The following is a 7,890-nucleotide window of genomic DNA, read 5'->3' as shown; positions in this document are numbered from 1 at the left end:
GACGGGCGATTATAAATTTGAGATGCATTACAAAGGAAAAGAACATTAGATGCATTTTAATTAGAATTGCTTGATCATATGAAAAGAAAAGTATGTCTGCAGAGCCAAACAAGAAGAAGAATGGGGTCCTCAGCTAGTTGACAGTTTCACATCAGCTGGAGTAAATAATCCAATTACTCCAGGAATAAGCCAAAACTAATTTCCTCAATCGAGACCTAGAAATAGGAAATACTTATGCGAAAACTCAATTATTCCAGTTTAGATATCTACTAGATCTACTCTCCGCTGCATGTTTTTGGCTGCCTGAAAGGAGAGTTTGCTCCCATTAAGTTCACAATCACAGAGAAATGAATCAATAATAGTAAATTTTGACCTCAGCGTTAACAAAAAATGGAAACATAAATCCATTAGAGTGAACATTCGTGTTATTGTTATAGGGAACAATCATTTAAAAATATCATGTTTCTAGTGTTAGGTTCAAGAATGGAAAAGTAATACTTAAGCTGAGGAATCCCAATCCAATTGTTGAATATAAGTCTTCCATTGTTATATGCACATCACTTTGCTAGGCAACTGGCCCAACTATTTCAATAACACTAGTCATCGAAACAGAAACTTTATGGAACTGGGGGCAGGGCATAGTGAAAGGAGGAAAAAATAACTCAAAAAGGAACCAATGATAATAGTCAATTTAAATCAAAAGGGGAAGATATCCAACACTCATCAAGGCTTCTTCCTAGCTGATAATAAAAACATATGATAATAGTCAATTTAAATCAAAAGGGGAAGATATCCAACCAAGTGGATCAACTTTTATAAAGTTTTTAGTTTTGCACTCCAAGAGACATTAGGGACATCTGTTCGTCAATAGAACAATCAACAGGACACGTTTTCCGACATGAGGAAGGGATTAAAATGAGACCAAGAACTCGCTGTTCCATCGGGGAGGGAGCAGATCTTCTGGTGCTACGGTACACAACAGCATCTTGAAGAATTATGTTTCCCTGCTTATCAATACAATAAAATGTACCTAGAAAGAACCTCCCATCGCTTATACCAACCAACATTCGCCGATGAAGTAGCTTCTTGACATGAGAAACATAACCTCAGCTGAATTGTTTGCCTCTAACTGATTTGAGCTTCCAACTTCCGGTACGTAAGTCTCTGGTTCCTTGGTGCTCATTTTAGTCCAATTAAGGTGAATGAAGGAAACTCGAAGTACTATGTGCACAATTGTGTAACTGCAGCTACAGCATATGCTAAGACAGAATTAAAGCATCAAATTCTCTTCCCTGCAGAAAATTAAGAGAGGAAGTTAATCAACTGGGTTTTTTGGGGGGGGGGTTGGTCCATATTTTCACCTTTGACTCTTGAAAATACATGAAGATGCATTAGCAGGGGAGATGTCAAGGTACATTCTAAAACAGTAGATCTTTTGTTATTTTCCCCCCCTCCTCTCGCCACAATCAAATTGAACTTGTGGTTGCAATCAAGAAATGAAGCCAATACATCCGAAAAATCAAGAAATTTGTGATATCAAGACACTTAGATTAGATTCACTTTTCGTTTCGTTAGGCAGTGGGGAAAGAGGAAACAAACTGAAATTGCTTTCATTTGTCACAATCACTTGAAGAAAACCAACCATGGTACTTAAGTAAAAGGAAAACTGATCGCAGAATACTTGAGGAACGGTGGAGGGAAACACGTTGGGACAGGGGCGGATATACCTTGCCCCAAGCGGAGTCACTTCCTCAAATTTGTTTACTAGATAAATTTCGATTCTTAAAGATGTTGCTGCAACCCCAAAGCCAATACCAATTCGAGACCAAAAAGTCGCCATAGAAACAGGGGAGAAGTGCTCGCCGATGACAGAGGCGGTGAATATATCGGGGAATGTAGCAGCAGGAAAAGTACCGTTGAAGCACGTGGGGGGTCAGATGGCAGTGGATCACTTTAATTCAAATTTGCCTGTTCACAACCCTAATATTGCAGATGCACGGGCCAATATCATAGTCAAAAAGGCTTATGAAAAGCAACCAGTGACCCGGCCCAATGTAGCAGCAAGTTGTTCAGGATCCAAAAAGCCAACTCAATTGGACCCAAGTGAAGCTGTACCCTATTATTGTAAAGGCCCAAGGAAGAAGGCCCAAACAAAGGGTAAATATAAGAAGCCCCAAACTGAAAGGAGACCAATACGATTACTACCAGACTATGGTCTTCAAATTCTCACAAACACCAACGAGTCATCTTCAACAAGTAATCTGCAGAAGACCCACAATGAAGGCACCATTGCTCAGTCATCTAGACATGCAAGTACCAACGATGCCCACTCTGAAGCTAATGAAGATGCAGATAACGAAGCAGAAACCTTAATCAATAATCTCAGGGGCCTCTCATACCGTCTGAATTGGTCAGATACTTCTTCGACTGCTCTGGTATGTTCAGACACTGATTCTTTCTGTGAGACACTTTGCCTTCCCTGGCATGAAGAAGATCAGCTGCAACCGCAAAGCATTCAACATCCAAATTTTATGGAAACTTCCAAATTGACAAAATTGGTTATGGGAAAAGCATGCAAAGCTTTTGGGATTAATGCAGTGGGGTTCGAGCATGAACTTCTGGGATTAATTTTGAGGATGGACCAGAAACGACAAGATCAGATGTGGAAGAAGGGGTCAGCAAAGAAAAAGGGAAAGAAGAAAGGAGAAGCTGAGGTACATAACTTAATTTGTGGCATTAATTATGATGGGGCCAGTAGAGGAGACAGGGGCAGGCACTGCAAGATTTTATCTTGATGAAAGTCAAAATCATAAGCTGGAACATTCAGGGACTTAATGATCGGAATAAAAGGATTCCTGCCTCACTAGTTCGTAAATAGAAGGCAGACATAGTGTGGCTCCAGGAAACCAAAATGGAAAATATCCCAACAAGCATGAAACATCATATTTGGGGGAACAGGTGGGCTGAATGGGCTGAATTAAAGGCTTGTGGTACCAGAGGTGGCATTATCATCCTGTGGGATAAAAGACTATGGAAATGCATCGATTCACATCAAGGCAACTATACAGTTACTTGTATATTTGAAAGCTTACATGAAGACTTCAGGTGGTCTTCCACCGGAGTTTATGGACCACATACAAACACAGAGAGGGAAGACTTATGGCTAGAGCTGGGTGCAATAACGGGTATCTGGAATGATCAATGGGTGATTGGAGGGGATTTCAACGTATGTAGATATGAAGATGAGAGACTCAATTGCACTAGAAGATCCAAAGTTATGAGGAGCTTCTCAGAAACTATCATGGACCTCTAGCTGATTGATCTACCCCTTATTGGGGCACAAGATACATGGACAAGGGGGGAAGACACTATACAAGCATCTAGGATTGACAGATTTCTTGTTTCTGCAGAATGGGATGAAAGCTTCAAAGAAATCAAGCAAATGGCCCTCCCAAGACCTATTTCAGATCACAAACCCTTAATGCTGGAGTGCGGTGAATGGGATACAACGCATTCCTACTTCAAGTTTGAAAATATGTGGCTGCAACAAGAAGGGTTTATTGACATGGTAAAAGGATGGTGGAAGAATTATATGATAGATGAAACTCCTGATTTCATACTCATTCGGAAATTAAGGAATCTTAAAAAGGACATCTCCAATTTGAATAAGGAAGTCTATGGTAAGTTAGAAGTTAGGAGAAGTTAGAAGAAACAGAGCCCTACAGGAACTTGCTGCTTTGGAGCAGGCTACAGAAGGTAGAACAACATTACAGTCAGAGAAACAAAAGATCTGGAGTTTGAAATTGGAACCAGAAGAACTTGCCAAAGCTAAAGAAACATCCTGGAGACAAAAATCAAGATGCCAATGGTTGAAAGATGGGGACAGGAACACAAAATACTTCCAAACAATAGCCAACTATCTCAGAAGATTCAATAATATCGATAAGCTCAAAGTAGGGAATGAAATAATAGAAGATAAAGATCAGATCAAAGAGGAGATTCTGAGTTTTTATCAAAATTTGTACACAGAGAATGAGGAATGGAGACCAACTGCCAATTTTGTTAAAGTGGTGAGGCTCTCAGGGGAAGATAAGGAAATGCTGGAGAAAGCCTTTGAGGAAGAGGAAGTACATACTATCATTTTATCTTGTGCCTCAGACAAAGCTCCAGGCCCAGATGGTTTTACTATGGCTTTTTTTCAAAAAACTTGGGAGTTCATCAAGTCAGAGCTAATGGGGGCAACTCAATCACTTCCGCCAGCAATGCTACATGGTGAGATCATGCAATGCTTCTTTCATTGCCTTGATCCCTAAAAAGAAAGGGGCAATAGAGCTTAAAGACTACAGGCCAATACGTCTTATTGGCAGTGTTTATAAGATTGTGGCCAAGTTGTTAGCAGAAAGGTTGAAGAAGGTCATTAGCAAGCTAGTCTCTAGTCACCAGAATTCCTTTATCAAACACAGACAGGTAACTGATGCAGCCCTCGTAGCCAATGAGGCTTTAGATTGGAGGATTAAACTGGACACCCTAGCATTATGTGCAAGCTTGATATAGAAAAGGCTTTTGACTAGTTGAACTGGGCTTATCTAATCTCTATATTGAGGAAGATGGGATTTGGAGATGAATGGATAAGGTGGATCAAATTCAGCATTTCAACAGTCAAGTACTTGGTGCTCGTCAACAGAGAACCAACAGGCTTCTTCTCACCCCAGAAAGGGATTAGGCAAGGAGATCCACTCTCCCCATTCTTGTTCATTCTAGCCATGGAGGGGTTAAGCAAGACGTTGGAGAAGGCTAGAGAATTACAGTGGATTCAAGGATTCAGATTAGGCTCAGATATTGGGAACTCGATCACTATCTCTCACCTGTTGTATGCTGATGACACTTTGATCTTCTGTGAGGCCGAGAAATCTTAAGTTATGTACCTGAATCTAACACTTCTCCTCTTCGAATCTCTATCAAGGTTAAATGTCAATGTGTTGAAGAGTACAATTTATCCTGTCAACCATGTGCCTAACATAAAGGAGCTCTCAGGTATCATGGGCTGCAGTATTGGGTTACTACCTACCACATACTTGGGTCTTCCATAAATTGTGAGATATGGAATGGTGTTATTGAAAAATTTGAGAGGAAATTAACTTCATGGAAGCTTCAATATCTTTCTATGGGGGGAAGATTAACTCTCATCAATAGTGTACTAGATAGCATACCAACATACTACATGTCACTGTTTCCTATTCCCAAGAAGGTGCTAAAGCAATTGGACAAAATCAAGAGAGACTTTCTATGGGAGGGCAATAGCAACACTCATAAGTACCACCTAATAAAGTGGGGCAAAGTCACACAGCCAAAACTAAATGGAGGCTTGGGAGTTAGAAATCTAGCTGTATGGACAACAAATGTCTGCTAATGAAATGGCTTTGGAGATATGGGACAGGAGAGTCAAGCCTTTGGAAGCAGATGATCAATGCCAAGCATGGGAAAAGAGACAACTGGAGTTCTAATAGTTCTAATGCACCCTATGGGGCAGGTCCTTGGAAGTACATTAGTAAACTGGGGGATGAATTCTTTCAAACCAGGTAATGGGGCTCACATCAGATTCTAGAAAGACAAATAGCTAAACTATACAGCACCCATGAATGAGTATCCTAGCATATACCAGATTGCTCTAGACAAAAATTCCTCCATAGCACAGAACATAAATGGCAGTAATTGGGATGTTCATCTTAGAAGGCCAGTGCAGGACTGGGAAGTGGATAGCCTGATGGATATGCTAGCAAAAGTGGAAGGGTTCAATATGGATGTGAGCCAACCCGACACCATATGTTAGGAAAGAATGGGCACCTTCACAGTGAAAGAATGCTACAGACACATTGGTACTCAGAATCAAGTGCTAGATGCATGGCCCTGAAAGTTAATATGGAAGACTAAGCTACCTATTAAAGTCATTTGTCATAACTGGATTGCGCTCAATGAGGCTTGTTTAACACAAAACAACCTAAACAGAAGAGGTTTTCAGCTGGTCAATAGATGCTACCTATGTATGGAGAATGAGGAAACTGTCAACCACCTATTTTTGCACTGCCCAGTGGCCACCGGCCTCTGGAACATGTTCTACTGTCTTTCTAGTTTGAATTGGGTCATGCCACAGAATATGAGAGATGCACACATGAGCTGGAGTTTATGGAGAGTTGATAAGATCATCAAAAAGATCTGGTTGATGATCCCTGGTGCTATTTTTTGGTGTTTATGGAATGAGAGGAATAACAGATGTTTTGATGGAATCTCAACTCCAAATCACTCTCTCAAAGCTAAATGCTTACTCAATCTTTTTTGCTGGACTAAGTTAGCTACTGTAATTAGTACTGACCAATTAATGGATTTTGTTAGCTCCTTTGTCTTAGAATGACAAGATGTAAAGGGACTAACATTTAGTATTATTTATGCCTTTCAATATCCTTGTAACCTTGCATCTTCTTGATCCCTTTTGTTAATGAAACAACTTACTTCATCAAAAAATAATATTGGGTATAAATATAAAAATGACACCGCTTGTCATTAAAGTGATTTATTCATTTGTTCACTTGTTTAAGTGTTGGCACCGCTTACGAAAAGTCTTGTGTACACTATTGCGTGCCATTGCACAAGCCAACTCAGGCTTTGACCCCAAAAAAAACATTTTGGATTGAGAACATCCCTTTGTGGTTTCACAAACTGAACTTAGACGGAGGCAATGAATTGCCAGTAAGAGGTTATGAATTTATTACTCTTAGCTTAAGTCTGAGCAAAGTATAATTACCAAACGAGAAACATACATGCTAAAATGGAAGCATTGTCTCCAATTGGGATTTGATAATATATATGGATTATCTGAGTCTAATTGCTTGTTAGTTCTTCACATTATCGAAGTTGAACCCATCAATCGCAAATGTAAAACAAAAACTGCGATACGAGTCCCTAGTCCATGTTTATCCAGCTAGAGGGTATCACAAAATACAAGTAATTTGCCGCAACAAAGATTTCGATTGGAATCCCCGGTCCATGTTTATCCAGTTAGAGGGTGTCATACAATACAAGTAATTTGTCCCAGCAAAAAAGAAAAGACTGACTCAAATGCAGCTGAATAAAATTATACAACTAAAAATCCAAAAGACGTCAAAAACGATGCACCAAAGATTTATGGGTCTAGTTTTTCCCTTTAAAGTTGAACTTATTCCTGCAGGCTACTAATCATCTAGGACTGACTAATACAATTAAAGATGACTGACTAATACAATTAAAATTAGATATGAAACAATATAATCTACTTAAAATACAATTAGAAAGAATTTGTTCAGCTAATTTATCACAACTAAGCGAATTCTTTCCTTTGATAAGCACATTATTAATCTAGTGAATTAGAGGATGTGGGGGGCATATTCAAACATGTGTAGGCACAAAATCAAAACTTTGTTGCCATCATTCAAACGATTAAAAGGGATTTAGGGTTTTGAAGGAATACAGAGAGATAGAAATGAAGGAACTTACAGCTGATTTCGCGGGAACTTGTGGGCAGACAGAATGTTTCGGGTACTGGGGTGGACTATATTAGGTGCTCATTTGGGCCAATTCCTTCAAAGATTCGGATATTTGGGGGCCATTTGGTTTGCAACTAGTTTTCTTTTATTGGTTTGCCATTACTTATACTCTAATTATAATACGAGGATTAAATAAAAAAAATTATTTGATAGATATACTTCTTCTAGATGTTTGGTTCATTAGAATTAAATAATTTCTACGGGATATAAGATATGTTTGGCATGGAAATCTTTTCCTTGAGAATAAGTACACACTGCGTTACAATGTATGTGAACATATTTGACTATGCACGGAGTTTAAAAAATAAATGAA

General features: G+C 39.2%; 1 long non-coding RNA gene across 1 annotated transcript; it reads right to left on the bottom strand.

Moving 5' to 3' along the window:
* Positions 1-507: 507 nt before the first annotated feature.
* LOC142169433 (uncharacterized) lies at positions 508-7,662 on the bottom strand. The gene is made up of 2 exons (XR_012699202.1): positions 7,528-7,662; positions 508-1,292 (listed from the first exon to the last, which is right to left on the bottom strand). It is a non-coding gene; the product is annotated as an uncharacterized LOC142169433 (long non-coding RNA).
* Positions 7,663-7,890: the final 228 nt, after the last annotated feature.

The sequence above is a fragment of the Nicotiana tabacum genome, chromosome 15, assembly GCF_000715075.1.
Source record: "Nicotiana tabacum cultivar K326 chromosome 15, ASM71507v2, whole genome shotgun sequence".
Taxonomy (NCBI): Eukaryota; Viridiplantae; Streptophyta; class Magnoliopsida; order Solanales; family Solanaceae; genus Nicotiana; species Nicotiana tabacum.
Note: the sequence above shows the minus strand (reverse complement) of the source record. Positions and strands in the feature narration are given on the sequence as shown.